This window comes from Diadema antillarum, unplaced genomic scaffold (genome assembly GCF_040938485.1).
Source record: "Diadema antillarum isolate AM-2024a unplaced genomic scaffold, OU_Dant_1.0 scf00000082, whole genome shotgun sequence".
NCBI lineage: Eukaryota > Metazoa > Echinodermata > Echinoidea > Diadematoida > Diadematidae > Diadema > Diadema antillarum.
In genome coordinates, this window is record NW_027270971.1 from 371713 (window position 1) to 392476 (window position 20764).

The following is a 20764-nucleotide window of genomic DNA, read 5'->3' on the forward strand; positions in this document are numbered from 1 at the left end:
AGGTGAATGACTTTTTGAGTTAATCGCTGCACAACATTTGAGGAGAAAGAAATAAAGAAGAAAGATTCAGTACAGATACAATAGGTGATTCGAGAGGATACTCGGATCACCTAATGAAGCTAAGCTTTGATTATTTTAGCCGAGTTTTTCGACGTGTTTTTGACGTCGTATGAAAAAACAGAGGAGCCATTACGATAGCGCAAAGTCTCAGCTACAACATATTAAAATCTGGGAGAAATTCACCAAAGGGTGGTGAGCTAGTGCTCGATAAAGACAATCATGTCAATTTTCACATCTAGCAAAATTTCCTCCCGTAGAGATAACACGTCATAATGAAGATAAAGAAGGAAGTACATATGACCTTTGATCCAACTTTACACAGACAAGATGGCATCTGAGCAAAAAGTGGTTATTTTGTGAAATGATCCTTGTAACATGGTCTTTACGTGTTCAAAATATGGGAAAGATAGGACCGGTATTCACCAAGATACAGGATGAAACATTTATGACCTTTGACCCTAATTTACATACCCAAGATGGCGTCTGATCAAGTAGTTGTGATTTTATGAAATAACGTACGTGACATGAACTAAGCATGTGCAAAATATGGTGTTGATAGAGTATGCTTTTCTTGAGTTATTGCAAAGAAAGTTGCAGAAAGAAAGAGATATTTCAATACATCGAAGATAAGCTTTAATTTCAACCAAGTTTATTGACGTGATCCCGACATGGTATGAAAAAACAAACGGCACATTTATGATAGCGCAAAGTCTCAGCTACAACATATTGAAATCTGGGAGAAATTCACCGAAGCATAAGTCAGCTAGTGCTCGATAGAAATAGTCATGTCAATTTTCATTTCCAGAAAAACTGCACTCCCATAGAGATAACACGTAAACTGGTCAAATTTGACAAGGTTACTTTCAATCCATTTTTATGAGGTCATGCTGTCATTTAATCAAAATTGTTTTATTACGTAACTTATAGAGCATTTAATAAACTACAGCATACTGAAATCTGGGTGAAAATTGGCCAAGGATAAGTGAGATACGCTCGAGTAAACTTGAAATTTGATGACGTCATTTTGAAAATTTACTTTTTTTACTTTATTAAGAAATTTGACATCTGTTAATCATTTTGCCAGCATAGCCATCCCATGAAATGACATGTACAACTCATCAGCTTTCAAAATATGTAAAGTAAATGGGGGGTCATCGTCCATCCTGACGAGTAAAATCGGATTTAAAATTGGCGGTTTTTTGGCATAGTTGCACTGTATATCGCCATTGACGCGCGCGCGGAATTTCAACTTTGACGAGCCCGTATGATGTCATATTGAGTCGGATTGACTTGAAACTTGGTAGAAATATTCCTTGACATTTTAGACATCCGATCCGTGTAAAAAAACGGGATATTTTCATCGCATATGGGCTTTGCGTGCGTATATGCGCGCGCGCGTACGCGTCCGTCGATTTTTTCTGAAATACTCCAAATGACCTGAAACGTGTGCAAAACAATTTTGAGCTCGATTGGAGCATATTAAAATTTCAACGCGCGCGTACGCGCTCGTTTACCAGGGTCGCGATGAAATTTTATTAAATATATCGATAGAACTTGACTTGAACTATATGATATGTAAATTTCATTGACAAATTCCATTTCATTAATGAGATACGAATGTGAACGTGATTTCAGATAATGACGTCATAGTGACGTCATGGTTGACTGATCACAATGATACATTAGATCTGTCGTTCTTATAACGTGATACATATATGGTATAAGTTTAAAAGTGATAGGTGAATGACTTTTTGAGTTAATCGCTGCACAACATTTGAGGAGAAAGAAATAAAGAAGAAAGATTCAGTACAGATACAATAGGTGATCCGAGAGGATACTCGGATCACCTAACTAGAACCGGAATTTGTCAACACTGACAAATTAGGTGATCCGATCTCTTCGAAAATCAATGATTTGAGTCCTGATCCCAATAGGCATGACCATACCGGTTTCATTTGTGTCGAGGAGACATTGGCCATGTGATGTTTGGATTCTCATTTAGAAAAGGAAGTCAGACTTGCCATCTTTGGTACCGAATTCCGTATCCACTAACAAAGATACAGAATTAAGTATATTTGACATTTGACCCCACTTTGCACACCCAAGATGGCATCTGAGCAAAAAGTGGTTATTTAGTGAAGTGATTATTGTAACATGCCCTTTGCGTGTGCAAAATATGGGAAAGACAGGACATGTATTCACCAAGATACAGGATGAACAATTTGTGACCTTTGACCCTAATTTACCTACCCAAGATGGTGTCCGATCAAGTAGTTGTTATTTTATGAAATAATGTACGTGACATGAACTAAACATGTGCAAAATATGGGGGTGATAAAGGCTGTTTTTCTTGAGTTATTGCAAAGAAAGTTTCAGAAAAAAATATCACAAAACATCGAAGATAAGCTTTAATTTCAACCAAGTTTTTGACATGATGCCGACGTTGTATGAAAAAACAAATTGCATAATACGATAGCCCAAACTCTCAGCTACAACATATTAAAATCTGGGAGAAATTCACTGAAGGATAAGTGAGCTAGTTCTCGATAAAGACAACCATGTCAATTTTCACATCTAGAAAAATTCCCTCCCATAGAGATAACACGTCATAACGAAGATAGACGAAAAAAGTACATATGACCTTTGACCCCACTTTGCACAGACAAGATGGCATCTGAGCAAAAAGTGGTTATTTTGTTAAATGATTCTTGTAACATGGTCTTTGCGTGTGCAAAATATGGGAAAGATAGGACATGTATTCACCAAGATACAAGATAAAACATTTATGACCTTTGACCCTAATTTACATACCCAAGATGGTGTCTGATCAAGTAGTTGTTATTTTATGAAATAATGTACGTGACATGAACTAAACATGTGCAAAATATTATGCTTATAGAGCTTGTTTTTCTCGAGTTATTGCAAAGAAAGATGCAAAAAGAAAGGAATATCTCAATACATCGAAGATAAGCTTTAATTTCAACCAAGTTTTTGGACGTGATCCCGACATCAAATGAAAAAATGGAGGGCACATTACCGATAGCCCAAAGTCTCAGCTACAACATATTAAAATCTGGGAGAAATTCACCGAAGCAAAAGGGAGCTAGTGCTCGATAAAGATAGTCATGTCAATTTTCATTTCCAGAAAAACTGCACTCCCATAGAGATAACACGTAAACTGGTCAAATTTGACAAGATTACTTTCAATCCATTTTTACGAGGTGATGCCGTCATCCAATCAAAATGTTGTTATTACATTAATGAAAGAGTATTTAATAAGCTACATCATACTGAAATCTGGGTGAAAATTGGCAAAGGATTAGTGTGATACGCTCGAGTGAACTTGAAACTTGATGACGTCATATTGAAAATTTACTTTTTTTATTTTATTAAGAAATTTGATATCTTTTAATCATTTTTTCAGCATCGCCAACCCATGAAATGACATGTACAACTCATCAGCTTTCAGAATATGAAAAGAAAATGGGGGGTCACCGTCCATCCTGACGAGTAATATCGGATTTAAAATTGGCGGTTTTTTGGCATTGTTGCACTGTATATCGCCATTGACGCGCGCGCGGAATTTCAACTTTGACGGGCCCGTATGACGTCATATTGAGTCGGATTGACTTGAAACTTGGTAGAAATATTCCTTGACATTTCAGGCATCCGATAAACGTAAAAAAACAAGAAATTTCAGTTGCATATGAGCTGTGCATGCGTATATGTGCGCGCGCGTACGCGTCCGTCCGATTTTTTCAATTTTTCAAAAAATGCTCGAAATGGTCTGAAACGTGTGCAAAAAAAATTTGAGCTCGATTTGAGCATACAAATATTTCAACGCGCGCGTACGCGCGCGTTTTAAGAGAAAATGTGAATTTTGAGAATATGAGTAGAATGCGCATAACTTGAAATATATGTGACGTAAATTTCATTGAAAAATTCCATTCCATTGATGAGATATGATTGAGAATGTGTTTTCATATAATGACGTCATAGTGACGTCACGGTCGACTGATCACTATGATTTTATTAGACCCGTCGTCTTTGGGACATGATACATATATGGTATAAGTTTGAAATTGATAAGAAGAACACTTTCTGAGCTAATCGATACACAAATTTTGTCCAGAAATAAAGAAAGAAGAAGAAGAAGAAGAAGAACCACCAACAAAGAATCCGTACAGATACAGAAGGTGATCCGAGAGGATACTCGGATCACCTAACTAGAGATTGTAATTTGTCATCACTGACAAATTAAGGTGATCCGATTTTTTAGGTGATCCGAGTATCCTCTCGGATCACCTTCTGTATCTGTACTGATTCTTTATTCTTCTTTCTTTATTTCTTTATTTCTCCGCAAAAGTTGTGCAAGAGTTAGCTCAGAAAGTGCATTGCCTATCAATGTCAAACTTATACCATATATGTATCATGTCCCAAAGACGACAGATCAAGTAAAATCATAGTAATCAGTCGACCGTGACGTCACTATGACGTCATTATATGAAAACACATTTTCATGCATATCTCATTGATGGAATGGAATTTTTCAATGAAATTTACGTCACATATATTTCAAGTCAAGCGGGTTCTACTTATGTTCTCAAAATTCATATTTATCTTAAAACGCGCGCGTACGCGCGCGTTGAAATATTTGTATGCTCAAATCGAGCTCAAATTTTTTTTGCATACGTTTCAGATCATTTGGAGCATTTTTTGAAAAATTGAAAAAATTGGACGGACGCGTACGCGCGCGCACATATTCGCACGCACAGCTTATATGCAATAGAAATTTTCAGTTTTTTCACACGGATCGGATGTCCAAAATGTCAAGGAATATTTCTACCAAGTTTCAAGTCAATCTGACTCAATATGACGTCATACGGGCACGTCAAACTCAAAATTCCGCGCGTGCGTCAATGGGGATACACAGTGCAACTATGCCAAAAAACCGCCAATTTTAAATCGGATTTAACTCGTCAGGATGAACGGTGACCCCCCTTTTTCTTGGCATATTCTGAAAGCTGATGAGTTGTTCATGTTATTTCATGGGCTGGCTATGCTGACAAAATGATTAAAAGATATCAAATTTCTTAATAAAGTAAAAAAAGTAAATTTTCAAAATGACGTCATCAAATTTCAAGTTCATTCGAGCGTATCTCACTAGTCCTTTGTCAATTTTCACCCAGATTTCAGTATGATGTAGCTTATTTAATGTTCTTTCAAGCATAAAATTACAATATTTTGATTGGATAACGGTATCACCTCGTAAAAATGGATTAAAAGTAATCTTGTCAAATTTGACCAGTTTACGTGTTATCTCTATGGGAGTGCAGTTTTTCCGGAAATGAAAATTGACATGACTATCTTTATCGAGCACTAGCTCACTTAAGCTTCGGTAAATTTCTCCCAGATTTTAATATGTTGTAGCTGAGACTTTACGCTACCGTAAGTGTGCCCTTTGTTTTTTCATACGATGTCAGAATCACGTCAAAAAATTGGGTTGAAATTCAGGCTTATCTTCGATGTATTGAGATATTTCTTTCTTTCTGCAATTTTCTTTGCAATAACTCAAGAAAAACGGCCTCTATCACTTCCATATTTTGCACATGTTTAGTTCATGTCACGTGAATTATTTCATAAAATAACAACTTCTTGATCGAACACCATCTTTGGTATGTAAATTAGGGTCAAAGGTCATAATTGTTTCACCCTGTATCTTAGTGAATACATGTCCTATCTTTCCCATATTTTGCACACACAAAGACCATGTTACAAGGATTATTTCACAAAATAACTACTTTTTACTCAGATGCCATCTTGTCTGTGCAAATTGAGGTCAAAGGTCATATGTACTTCTTTTTGTATCTTCGTTATGACGTGTTATCTCTATGGGAGGGAATTTTCTTTAATGTGAAAATTGACATGATTGTCTTTATCGAGCACTAGCTCACTTACCCTTTGGTGAATTTCTCCCAGATTTTAATATGTTGTAGCTGAGACTTTGCGCTATCGTTTTGTTTCCTTCGTTTTTTCATACGATGTCGGGATTACGATAAAAAATTGGTTGAAATTAAAGCTTATCTGCTATGTATTGAGATATTTCTTTCTTTCTGCAACTTTCTTTGCAATAACTCAAGAAAAACACGCCCTATCACCCCAATATTTTACACATGTTTAGTTCATGTCTCGAACATTATTTCATAAAATAACAACTACTAGATCGGACAACATCTTGGGTATGTATATTAGGGTCAAAGGTCATAAATGTTTCATCTTGTATCTTAGTGAATACCTGTCCTATCTTTCCCATATTTTTCACACGTATAGACGATGTCGCGAGAATCATTTCACAAAATAACCACTATTTAATCAGATGCAATCTTGGGAGTGCAAAGGTGGGTCAAAGGTCATATGTATTCATTGCTGTATCTTCGTTATTCAGTGTATACAGAATTTGGTACCAAAGATGGCAGATATGACTCCCTTTTCTAAATGAGAATGCAAACATCACACGGCCAATGTCTCTAAACACAGATGAAACTTGTATGGTCATGCCTATTGCGATCAGGACTCGAATCATTGATAAAAAAAAATCGGATCACCTTAATTTGTCAGTGATGACAAATTACAATCTCTAGTTAGGTGATCCGAGTATCCTCTCGGATCACCTATTGTATCTGTACGGATTCTTTCTTCTTAGGTGATCCGAGTATCCTCTCGGATCACCTTCTGTATCTGTACTGATTCTTTGTTCTTCTTTTTATTCTTCTTTATTTCTAACCAAAATTTGTGCAGCGGTTAGCTCAGAAAGTGCATTGCCTTTCAATGTCAAACTTATACCATATATGTATCATGTCCCAAAGACGGCAGATCAAGTAAAATCATAGTGATCAGTTGAACGTGACGTCACTATGACGTCATTATATGAAAACACATTTTCATTCATATCTCATTAATGGAATGGAATTTTGCAATAGAATTTACGTCACATACATTTCAAGTTATGCGCATTTTACTCATATTCTCAAAATTCATATTTTCTCTTAAAACGTGCGCGTACGCGCGCGTTGAAATATTTGTATGCTCAAATCGACCTCAAATTTTTTTTGCACACGTTTCAGACCATTTGGAGCATTTTTTGAAAAATTGAAAAAATTGGACGGACGCGTACGCGCGCGCACATATTCGCACACACAGCTCATATGCAATAGAAATTTCCCGTTTTTTTACATTTATCAGATGCCTAAAATGTCAAGGAATATTTCTACCAAGTTTCAAGTCAATCCAACTCAATATGACGTCATACGGGCCCGTCAAAGTTGAAATTCCGCGCGCGCGTCAATGGCGATATACAGTGCAACGATGCCAGAAAAACGCCAATTTTAAATCCGATTTTACTCGTCAGGATGGACGGTAACCTCCCATTTTCTTTACATATTCTGAAAGTTGATGAGTTGGATATGTTATTTCATGGGTTGGCGATGCTGGCAAAATGATTAAAAGATATCAAATTTCTTAATAAAGTAAAAAAAGTAAATTTTCAAAATGACGTCATCAAATTTCAAGTTCACTCGAGCGTATCTCACTTATCCTTTGCTAATTTACACTTAAATTTCAGTATGTTGTAGCTTATTAAATGATCTTTCATTAATATAATTACAACATTTTGATTGGAGGACGGCATCACCTCGTAAAAATGGATTGAAAGTAATATTGTCAAATTTGACCAGTTTACGTGTTATCTCTATGGGAGAGCAGTTTTTCTGGCAGTGAAAATTGACATGACTCTCTTTTTCGAGCACTAGCTCACTTATGCTTCGGTGAATTTCTCCCAGATTTTAGTATGTTGTAGCTGAGACTTTGGGCTATCGTAAGTGTGCCCTCCATTTTTTCATACGATGTCGGCATCAATTCGAAAAACTTGGTTGAAAATGGCACGAGGCTTCGATGCAGCGTCATTTTGCTTAATACACAGGGCCTATGGAGAATGAAATAGGTCATTGCGTAGCGCATCCGACTCGTAATCCTAAGGTCCCTGGTTCGAGGCTCACTCCTGCCAATATTTTTTTTAAATTTTTTTAATCACTTTTTTTCTTCTTTTTCTTTAGTTAATCTTAATCTCCCTTTCCTTACTTTATCTTTTTCTGATTTTTTATGCTTCTCCTTCAAATTTCTATAAAATAACATAATTTTTTCTTTATTTTTCTTTCTTTCTACTACTTTCTGTGCAATAGATGAACAACAACAATGGCTATCAATCCCATATTTTGCACATGTCTAGTACATGTCACGTACATTATTTCATAAAATAACAACTACTTGATCGGACACCATCTTGGGTATGTAAATTAGGGTCAAAGGTCATAAATGTTTCATCCTGTATCTTGGTGAATACATGTCCTATCTTTCCCATATTTTGCACACGCAAAGACCATGTTACAAGAATCATTTCACAAAATAACTACTAATTGCTCAGATGCCATCTTGGGTGTGCAAAGTGGCGTCAAAGGCATATGTACTTCTTTCTCAATCTTCGCTATTACGTGTTATCTCTATAGGAGGGAGTTTTTCTAGATGTGAAAATTGACATGACTATCTTTATCATGCACTATCTTACTTATGCTTCCGCGAATTTCTCCTAGATTTTAATATGTTGTAGCTGAGACTTTGTGCTATCATATAAGTGCCCTTTGTTTTTTCACACGATGTCGCTATCACGTCAAAATACTTGGTTGAAATTAAAGCTCATCAACGATGTATTGAAATTTTTCTTTCTTTGCACAACTTTCTTTGCAAAACCACAAGAAAAACATGCTCTATCACCACCATATTTTGCACATGTTTAGTTCATGTCACCTACATTATTTCATAAAATAACGACTTCTTAATCAGACGCCATCTTGGGTATGTAAATAAGGGTGAAAGGTCATATATGTTTCATCCTGCATCTTGGTGAATACCTGTACTATCTTTCCCATATTTTGCACACGTATAGACGATGTCGCAAAAATCATTTCACAAAATAAACACTTTTTCCTCAGATGCCATCTTGGGAGTGTAAAAGTGGGTCAAAGGTCATATGTATTTGTTGCTGTATCTTTGTTATCTAGTGTATACAGAATTTGGTACCACAGATGGCAGATATGACTCCCTTTTTTAAATGAGAATCCAAACATCACACGGCCAATGTCTCTAAACACAGATAAAACCTGTATGGTCATGCCTATTGCAATCAGGACTCGAATAATTCATTAAAAAAATCGGATCACCTTAATTTGTCAGTAATGACAAATTACAATCTCTAGTTTTATCTATGATTCGAGTCCTGATCGCAATAGGCATGACCATACAAGTTTCATCTCTGTTTAGAGACATTGGCCGTGTGATGTTTGCATTCTCATTTAGCAAAGGGAGTTATATCTGCCATGTTAGGTACAAAATTCTGTATACACTATAACAAAAAACAGCAACAAGTACATATGACCTTTGACCCACCTTTGCACTCCCAAGATTGCATCTGATGAAATAGTGGTTATTTTGTGAAATGATTCTCGCGACATCGTCTATACGTGTGAAAAATATGGGAAAGATAGGACAGGTATTCACTAAGATACAAGATGAAACATTTATGACCTTTGACCCTAATTTACATACCCAAGATGTTGTCCGATCTAGTAGTTGTTATTTTATGAAATAATGTACGAGACATGAACTAAACATGTGCAAAATATGGGGGTGATAGAGCGTGTTTTTCTTGAGTTATTGCAAAGAAAGTTGCAGAATGAAAGAAATATCTCAATACATAGAAGATAAGCTTTAATTTCAACCAAGTTTTTTATCGTAATCCCGACATTGTATGAAAAAACGAAGGTAACAAAACGATAGCGCAAAGTCTCAGCTACAACATATTAAAATCTGGGAGAAATTCACCGAAGGGTAAGTGAGCTAGTGCTCGATAAAGACAATCATGTCAATTTTCACATTAAAAAAAAATCCCTCCCTTAGAGATAACACGTCATAACGAAGATACAAAAAGAAGTACATATGACTTTTGACCTCAATTTGCACACCCAAGATGGCATCTGAGTAAAAAGTAGTTATCTTGTGAAATGATCCTTGTAACATAGTCTTTGCGTGTGCAAAATATGGGAAAGATAGGACATGTATTCACTAAGATACAGGGTGAAACACTTATGACCTTTGACCCTAATTTACATACCCAAGATGGTGTCCGATCAAGTAGTTGTTATTTTATGAAATAATCCACGTGACATGAACTAAACAGGTGCAAAATATGGAAGTGATAGAGTCCGTTTTTCTTGAGTTATTGCAAAGAAAGTTGCAGAAAGAAAGAAATATCTCAATACATCGAAGATAAGCCTGAATTTCAACCCAATTTTTTGACGTGATTCTGACATCGTATGAAAAAACGAAGGGCACACTTACGGTAGCGTAAAGTCTCAGCTACAACATATTAAAATCTGGGAGAAATTTACCGAAGCTTAAGTGAGTTAGTGCTCGATAAAGATAGTCATGTCAATTTTCATTTCCAGAAAAACTGCACTCCCATAGAGATAACACGTAAACTGGTCAAATTGGACAAGATTACTTTCAATCCATTTTTACGAGGTGATACCGTTATCCAATCAAAATTTAATAATCTTATGTTTGAAAGAATATTAAATAAGCTACATCATACTGAAATCTGGGTGAAAATTGACAAAGGACTAGTGAGATACGCTCGAATGAACTTGAAATTTGATGACGTCATTTTGAAAATTTACTTTTTTTACTTTATTAAGAAATTTGATATCTTTTAATCGTTTTGTCAGCATTGCCACCCCATGAAATGACATGTACAACTCATCAGCTTTCAAAATATGTACAGAAAATTGGGGGTCACCGTCCATCCTGACGAGTAAAATCGGATTGAAAATTGGCGGTTTTTTGGCATAGTTGCACTGTATATCGCCATTGACGCGCGCGCGGAATTTCAACTTTGACGGGCCCGTATGACGTCATATTGAGTCGGATTGACTTGAAACTTCGTAGAAATATTCCTTGACATTTCAGGCAGCCGATAAGAGTGAAAAAAACGGGAAATTTCTATTGCATATGAGCTGTGCGTGCGTATATGTGCGCCCGCGTACGCGTCCGTCCAATTTTTTCAATTTTTCAAAAAATGCTCCAAATGATCTGAAACGTATGCAAAAAAAATTTGAGCTCGATTAGAGCATGTCAACATTTTAACGTGCGCGTACGCGCACGGTTTGAGTGTAAACTGAAATGTGAGAGAATGTGTAGAATACGCTTGATTTGAACTATATGTGACGTAAATTTCATTGAAAAATTCCTTTCCATTAATGAGATATTAATGAAAATGTGTTTTCATATAATGACGTCATAGTGACGTCACGGTCCATTGATCACAATGATTTTACAAAATCTGTCGTCTTTGTGACATGATACATATATGGTTTAATTTTGAAATTGATAGGCAGAGGACTTTCTGAGTTAATCTCTGCACAACTTTTGTCCAGAAATAAAGAATCAGTACAGATACAATAGGTGATCCGAAGGATACTCGGATCACCTAACTAGAACCGGAATTTGTCAACACTGACAAATTAGGTGATCCGATCTCTTCGAAAATCAATGATTTGAGTCCTGATCCAAATATTCATGACCATACAGGTTTCATCTGTGTTGACGGAACATTGGCCGTGTGATGTTTGGATTCTCATTTAGAAAAGGGAGTGAGACCTGCCATCTTTGGTACCGAATTCCGTATACACTAATGGAAATACAGAATGCAGTATATTTGACCTTTGACCGCACTTTGCACACCCAAGATGGCGTCTAAGCAAAAAGTGATTATTTCATGAAATGATTCTTGTAACATGGTCTTTGCGTGTGCAAAATATGGGAAAGATAGGACATGTATTCACCAAGATACAGGATGAAACATTTATGACCTTTGACCCTAATTTACATAACCAAGATGGTGTCCGATCAAGTAGTTGTTATTTTATGAAATAATGTACGTGACATGTACTAAACATGTGCAAAATATGGGATTGATAGCCATTGTTGTTGTTCATCTATTGCACAGAAAGTAGTAGAAAGAAAGAAAAATAAAGAAAAAATTATGTTATTTTATAGAAATTTGAAGGAGAAGCATAAAAAAAGCAGAAAAAGATAAAGTAAGGAAAGGGAGATTAAGATTAACTAAAGAAAAAGAAGAAAAAAAGTGTTAAAAAAATTTAAAAAAATATATTGGCAGGAGTGAGCCTCGAACCAGGGACCTTAGGATTACGAGTCGGATGCGCTACGCAATGACCTATTTCATTCTCCATAGGCCCTGTGTATTAAGCAAAATGACGCTGCATCGAAGCCTCGTGCCATTTTCAACCAAGTTTTTCGACGTGATGCCGACATCGTATGAAAAAATGGAGGGCACACTTACGATAGCCCAAAGTCTCAGCTACAACATACTAAAATCTGGGAGAAATTCACCGAAGCATAAGTGAGCTAATGCTCGAAAAAGAGAGTCATGTCAATTTTCACTGCCAGAAAAACTGCTCTCCCATAGAGATAACACGTAAACTGGTCAAATTTGACAAGATGACTTTCAATCCATTTTTACGAGGTGATGCCGTCCTCCAATCAAAATGTTGTAATTATATTGATGAAAGATCATTTAATAAGCTACAACATACTGAAATCTGGGTGTAAATTGGCAAAGGATAAGTGAGATACGCTCGAGTGAACTTGAAATTTGATGACGTCATTTTGAAAATGTACTTTTTTTACTTTATCAAGAAATTTGATATCTTTTAATCATTTTGCCAGCATCGTCAACCCATGAAATAACATGTACAACTCACCAGCTTTTAGAATATGTAAGAAAAATGGGGGGTCACCGTCTATCCTGACGAGTAAAATCAGATTTAAAATTGGCGTTTTTTTGGCATAGTTGCACTGTATATCGCCATTGACGCGCGCGCGGAATTTCAACTTTGACGGGCCCGTATGACGTCATATTGAGTCGGATTGACTTGAAACTTGGTAGAAATATTCTTTGACATTTTAGGCATCCGAGAAGTGTAAAAAAACGGGAAATTTTCATTGCATATGAGCTGTGTGTGCGAATATGTGCGCGCGCGTACGCGTCCGTCCAATTTTTTCAATTTTTCAAAAAATGCTCCAAATGGTCTGAAACGTGTGCAAAAAAAATGTGAGCTCGATTTGAGCATACAAATATTTCAACGCGCGCGTACGCGCACGTTTTAAGAGAAAATATGAATTTTGAGAATATGAGTAAAATGCGCATAACTTGAAATGTATGTGACGTAAATTTTATTGCAAAATTCTATTCCATTAATGAGATATGAATGAAAATGTGTTTTCATATAATGACGTCATAGTGACGTCACGGTCGACTGATCACTATGATTTTACTTGATCTGTCGTCTTTGGGACATGATACATATATGGTATGAGTTTGACATTGAAAGGCAGTGCACTTTCTGAGCTAACCGCTGCACAAATTTTGGTTAGAAATAAAGGAAAATAAAAAGAAGAACAAAGAATCAGTACAGATACAGAAGGTGATCCGAGAGGATACTCGGATCACCTAAGAATCAGTACAGATACAGAAGGTGATCCGAGAGGATACTCGGATCACCTAATCAGTACAGATACAGAAGGTGATCCGAGAGGATACTCGGATCACCTAATAAACATAGCAGTTAATGCCTTGATCTGTTGAACTGAAAACCTGAACTAAAATTCAAAGCAGTATGATGTTCAGTGTGATACTACAACATGTCCTTTTCCAGTGGCATGAAATAGAGCTAGGACACCGGTATCAATATCGCTCTTGACCTTCGGCGACACTTGTACATCTTCGGGACTTTGTAACGCACAGCAACAAGTCACAGAATCATGTACACAAACCGACAAGATTTTTTTTTTTTCCGTTCCACGCCCACTGACACATCCACTCACAACCTACGCGTATGACAATATAGGCGATCAGACTACATTCACAGCTGCAAATATGTGGATGAGATTTACGCTGTACAGCAGACGATAAAAATGAACCGCACATAAACGTACCGATAAACCAGTCTCCTATTCTGCGACGGCCAGAGTGCGCGGGTGATGAATATCTGCGAGAATGAATGCAGGTCGAAAACTGTTGTGTGGCAGGCGGATGCCTGACATCTGTCTTCTGCTCAACTTCGTCGCAATTAGTTCTGAATCATCGATCAGGTATCGTTTTTATTACTGGTGATGGACACTGCTCCAGATGAATAACAATTATCGTCATGGGATTGTGTGTGATGACCTCAAGCGAAGCGTCTATGACTGAATATACACAGCCCCCGAGATAGTCAACACACACTGAAATGGTAGGCTAAAACATTCGAGGTGCAGTTGCCCTGTTATGTTTGAAACTTACCTTTGCTCCCCATGTTACCATAGTCTCTTTCAAGTCATAATCTTTCATAAATATACTTCGCCCTGGCATACCACACTTCACGACTACACCTTGGGGCGTTTATGAGCTTTTGAATGTAGCAGATAGCAGAGACATATTTGACTCAGCATTGCTCCCATTGACTTCGTAGTTAATTATGAAAAGATAGAATAGGAAAAGAGACGAACAGTATTCTCCTGAATGGGAGAAGTCTTGATTAAGGCTAGATAATTCCCTTCGCAGGGAGCAAGGTGTGACAATAGGGGAAACAATAAAGCCCTGATCGTGTTCTATTCCAATCCTGTGTGTGGCAATTCAATATCGATCGCGAGCGTGAATCGTATCGAGGGGATCCCTGCGCAGCAGACGACTCAGCGTAGCGCGGAGGCTTTAAATGTCCATCGCTCACCGTTACATCGCAACGACTTCATTAGGCCTATAGCCGTCCTACTTTATCGATCAACTGTTTAATCGATTGCGTCACACTTTGTTAAAGCTATTCCTGCAAAACACATTCCTACGTATTGAAGAAAAAGTCTTGCCAAAAATACAAAGGGTGTTTTCAATAACAGAAAGCATCATCAGTAATATGTTAATTTTGTCACGTATGAAGTCAGACTTCCCCGGTTTGTATGAAATAACAAATCAGATAATCGCATGCTCCTGGGTAATCATGAGATAAGGGCAGGGTAATGGCATGGTCTGCATTTAATAGCGAGACCAACTTATACAAAACACGAATAAATTGCCAACAAATAAGACTTTATATTCTGGTTTTCCTGGTTACTCATGATAATGTTCGAGTCATTCAATTTCATTTTATTACTGAAACATTGATTCAACTCATACTTTATTTCTAACCCCCCCCCCTCAACACACACACACACACACACACACACACACACACACACACACATTCTCGTAAGATGCTTCAACCCATGGAAGTGATAGCTTACTCAAGGTAACTGGAGATGTTCCACTATAATTTTGCCTCTCAAAAAAAAAATCCCCTTTTTTCACGTCAGAATTATGCTTAATAACTAAAACTGCAGATTTTCACATTTCCAAATTTTAATAGTGTAAAGTTATTCGCCTGTATACAGGTCCTGAAAAATATCAAAAACGTGCATGTGCATTATAATCCCCCCCCCCCACCCCCGATGGTACCCCTAGAGATCCTTAAGAGGGCGTGTTTTTTTCATAGTAATTAGCTTACGTGCACATAGGATCCTTTCCTTTTTCTCAGTTAGTTCATGGACCTAATATACATGGACTGTTCACTGCAGTCTTTCTTTGATGTAATGATCGTCGCCGACACCTGACTATGTGCATCTTAATGAGTACATTCAGGTGTCTGGATAATAACGATTGTGTGATCATGTATTGTCACCAACAAAAGAATCGTTTCCCTCATTCCAGTCTTGTTTCGCTGATGTGCTTTTTCAGACGGAAATGTCTTTGAATAAATACAGATGATGAGGAGCAGCAAAAAACCTGAGATCATGACAAATTTTGTGTCAAAAGATGAGTAATTGCTGATTCGCACATTTTCGCACACGCATAAGACATTGCCTAATGGCAAGATATATCTGTTCTCTACCATTACCGTCCCTTTTTGCTCTGGAATAAGCTGGAGAAAAGTGAAATATTCAGATCACAAATGACAATCATCCTGCCAAAATGTTAGCTTTCTTTTAAAATCTGCCTGCTTCTCCCAAGCGAAATTGTTTGAGGTATGATTTCCTAACATACACCACAACTGCACATTCACTTTACTTGATTTTTGTGAGTTATATTCTTCTGCGCATATAGTTTTAGATTTCTCGAATCTCCGTCTTGTTCTTTCCCCGGCTTGCTGGAGGTGACAATCATGGGATCAAAGCAGTGAAGCATGCTAAATATGTCTTTGTGGCGCTTATGAAATGTACGGGTGCATGAATTAATTAACGATACGATGAATGTCCATGTGTATTAGGTCCATGGTTAGTTGGACCAAGGAGGTTCGAGAAATGGAGTCACAACAGTCTTATAACATTCACTTTGATCCCATGCTCGAAGCAGCCACTCAAAAATATTTGAAGTATGTGTCAAACTGGATCTGCCGCTCAGATGGGAAGACAATTGACTCGTGTCTCATTGCATTCACCAGCCACTTTCCAAGGGAGATATGTCTTTGTGATGGTAATTACTTTTCGCTATCCCTACTTACAAACTATGGGCGGTAGACAATGGTAAAGGCACGGGCGTGCGCGAATAGAAATTGCTCAAATATTGCTGAAAAAGATATCAAAATTACTCGACTGTACGTGTCTGTACGCTAGTCTGACATATTAATTCACACAGAACTATACTTGAAGATGATACCATATTAGTTTCATTTGGCGGAAATAAGGAGAAAAGTGATAAAACCGGCTTTCCATGAGGATAACATTTCAAACACTTTCACAAAATACAGCTCACATTTAAACTTTTGCACATATTTTCGAACGGACTTGACTTTTGTTTTACATGCTTTATCATTAGGTGAGATTTCATTGCATTTGATATATAAATATACCCTATATGATATTACCGTTAAAAATGAATCTTCAGATTGCTCAGAAAGATGGCGGCTTCAAGCATCGAACATCAAAGGCACAAATGCACCTGTGGAATTGTTTTGTCCATCCATAGAAAACTGACAGCTGATTGAATAATTATAGTCAGTTGTAACTCCATCTCTCGAACCTCCTTGGTTGGACTCTTCACTCGATATAAAACTGACATAATGCATAAGCTTGCCCGTCAAAAAAAATAGTTTATGGAATTCATGTTCAAGCAAAGAATGAGCTTCTGAATTAATTTGTTTACACTGCGTGCTATAGCAATCTTGCCATATACCAGGCTTGCTGTCAGGTGGATGTGCTTTCGAGCACCATCTATACGCAATAACATAAATTAATCATCGCATCACAGATGCTTATCTTGATGAATTTAAAAAGCGATCATGCCTGGTGGTACAAATGACCTTTTCCTGCTCACGCGCAAAGTGGAACTTCGCACTGGCTTATACTCTCAACAAACGGTCATAATATTATGCTCAGTATGATTAATCATTATGCATCCCCGGTTGACAAGAGAGAAACACTACACAATATCCCCGACTGAAGCCGTTTGCGAGAACACACATACACACACACCCCGTACTCACACACACACACACACACACACACACACACACACACACACACACAAAGATTTTTCAAACAACTATTACAAAAGGTCAATGATTAACAAAATATTTTCATGGACGTATTGAGATTTTAGTCAAACCACAAAGGCAACGATAGAAACAAGTATAAGTCTCTACTGTTTTGTATTCTACTTTGTTTTATTTGGATTAATTCTTTGCCATTTATTAAACTTCACACTGTACATTGCTGTAAATCAAATCCATTTTACAAGAAATAAGATAACAAAGCTGTATTTCTTTTTTTATGCATATCATAAGAATGAAGAATGTACACTGAATAATAAAACGGTAAAAATCGTAGAGGTACTAGGGCTATACCTTGCAGGGCTTTGGCGTATTTTTGTAAGTATTTGTTTGTGAAACGCCGTTGTTCGTGAGGTTCAGCTGTTGGCGTCACTTCTGCGAACCAAAGGAAAATAAAACAGCCCACACACACTGACTTCGGACTTTTTTTTCTTTAAGCACACCAAAGCGCCAATAGATAAACAATTCTTTACAACAATTTAAATTTAGGTTTAGGTTAAAAGAAATGATTAAGTAATTGTGTTAACACATGTCACGCATGACTAGCATAATTGAATTTGTAAAGAACAATGACAAATTTCAGCTTGAGTGTTTCCATTAGGCAATTATTAGCTGAAACGCCCCGAAACCGCCCGTAAACTTTTGATAGTTTCATGCTTCATTGTTTTTATCATTTTTGTATATAATGCATGATTACGTAATGTGAAAAGAGGTCAGAGGTCAACAAAAGTTTGTCAGAATTATTTCTGTGACACACAAGTCTCTTAGTAAAGTCTTAATAGCCTTTCCAATAAACATAACTTATACATGTAATAGACAGAAAAAAAAAACATGCAGTGATCTATTTTGCATAATTTATAGAAAGTTGTACTTTTACTTAGTTCTATGCATGCTATGTCATATACTCTAATAGCAGAGACTGCGCAGACACTTCAAGTATTCATAACATTTTGAATGGATTCTCCGATTTTTCTCAACTTTCACTTATGTGTTCTACTGATATTGCTGCATTCACTCGATCCACATGTCTATAAAGGTAGACTTGCCCTTTAAAGTGAAATGAAAGTCATGTGAACAACCGATATCTTGAAAGGACATTGTGAAGATAATAGGCCCTATATAATCCTCCATACACTATATACACGATACAATCACACATGAATTCAATGACGATTTGAAGGTATGTACATTTCTAATAAATTGATAAGCATATTCAGACACAATAGATTCATCCACTTTCGACAAATAAAAGACTATAGATGATAATGATATAGATGATAATCCACATTAATTTTTATTTTTCCTGGAATTAGACTTAATAGTAGTACAACACAGATTGTCTTTACCCCTTGTTTTATATGAAACTGAAACTTTTGCCTTGAGATAGTGGATCAGTTGGAGATTACCCAACTTTCAAGACAGGACACATCATTCACACGAAACAAATATGCGAGCCCAGATGGAGAAGGAGTTAGTTGAAAGGGAAACAAAGTGTCCTTTCGAATCAGATAGTGGACTCGTCGAAATATCCACTCTCAACCGGACTTCCTTGCTACTAACAACGAATAGCGTGTGGCATGCGACAACCAAGTCGGATGGACTATAGGCGCGTTGCCTGAGCTTCACATTCCCATCCCAGGCGATGACGTCTGTTGTTGTCACACGTCTGACAGTTTCGCCTTGGATTACGAAGAGGCGCTGCACTGTTTTGTGATGTCACAAAGGGGAATCAATCACAACGAATAAAAAAGAGAACATTCAGGGAAAGAGCATGCGTCATTTTGATTTTGGTTTTTGTGATTTTTTTAAATATTTATTTAGTTATTTCTTTTGAGGGCCCGCGCTTATTAATCTCGGCATTCACCACAATCTCATTCTCACTGTGCGTTTTTCTACACGAGACTTTACTGAAAGTGAGATACAATGGCGTGCTAAAGATGACAAAATATAATTACGAACGATGACCAGATAACATTTCCTTTCACTTTAAAACTTAGCGTTAGTGTATTATTACGAGGACCTATTTTCCTTGGTGTGTTTATCCGCAGGCACCATTAAGGGGTGGAAAAAGGAAAGGTATTCCATCCTCTACCTCCCAGCCAAAGTGAGTGTTACAGGGTCGTTGTAATTTTTGGATTCACAGGATTCTTCTCTTTTCAAGTAAAGGCCTAATCTATATCCACAAAGTGGAATTTACTACAACAATGATTTGTTCTTCAGTCCTGTCCTTTTCTTTTCCTCCTAAGTTTCTTTTCAATACTCCCGATATATTTTACACAGTATTTATGTTTTCTAGGGGTAAGCGATTTACAAGGCTTATTGCTCTTCTCTGTTGACCCCCCATTCACATGAATTTACGCATCGGCTCTTGTCCTTGTTGTTGTTTTGTGTATGTGTGTGTCTTTCTTTTGATATTCATATATTTGAATCTATGTGTTTTCATTGTATGAATTGTTTGATGATTTTATGTCAAATGGAAATACATTCGAACTTGAATATAGCCACCACGAAAGGCAACCGATTTAATACTAAATGAATAATTACTTATTAGTTCGGAGAATTGCGTAATATGATGATTTTCTTATTTTGTTATTTTTTTAATTATTATTTGCCCTTATGCGGATTATCGGTAGACACTGAAAGATTGGTGTGTCTGTGACATTAAGACAAGTAACTATTTGTTTCCCTTGCTGCTCCTCATATAGCATATAGAGTAGTCATAAATCAATTTGTTTAGTATTACTTCTGTCTTACATTTATCTGATATTTCTGTCATCTTAGTAATATTGCATACCTTTGCCGTCAAAGCCGATGATTAAGAATTCAAATCCAATCGAGGATTGCAGAAGAGCTTCCTTTCGTGAGGCGTAGTTATCAATAGCTTGACGACATACTGAATAAGTGTTTGTCCAGTAAACGTACCTGTAAAGCGGTAGACGAAAATACACGTTTCTTATTTC

General features: G+C 36.9%; 1 protein-coding gene across 1 annotated transcript in view; it reads right to left on the reverse strand.

The window, feature by feature from the left end:
• LOC139717784 (uncharacterized) overlaps window positions 1-14449 on the reverse strand; it is a 65994-nt gene extending 51545 nt beyond the window's left edge. Inside the window, exon 1 of the mRNA XM_071629284.1 lies at window positions 14185-14449. The gene's annotated coding sequence lies outside the window, so the exon portion shown is untranslated. The remainder of the gene's footprint in view (window positions 1-14184) is intronic.
• Between the last annotated feature and the right edge of the window lie 6315 nt (window positions 14450-20764).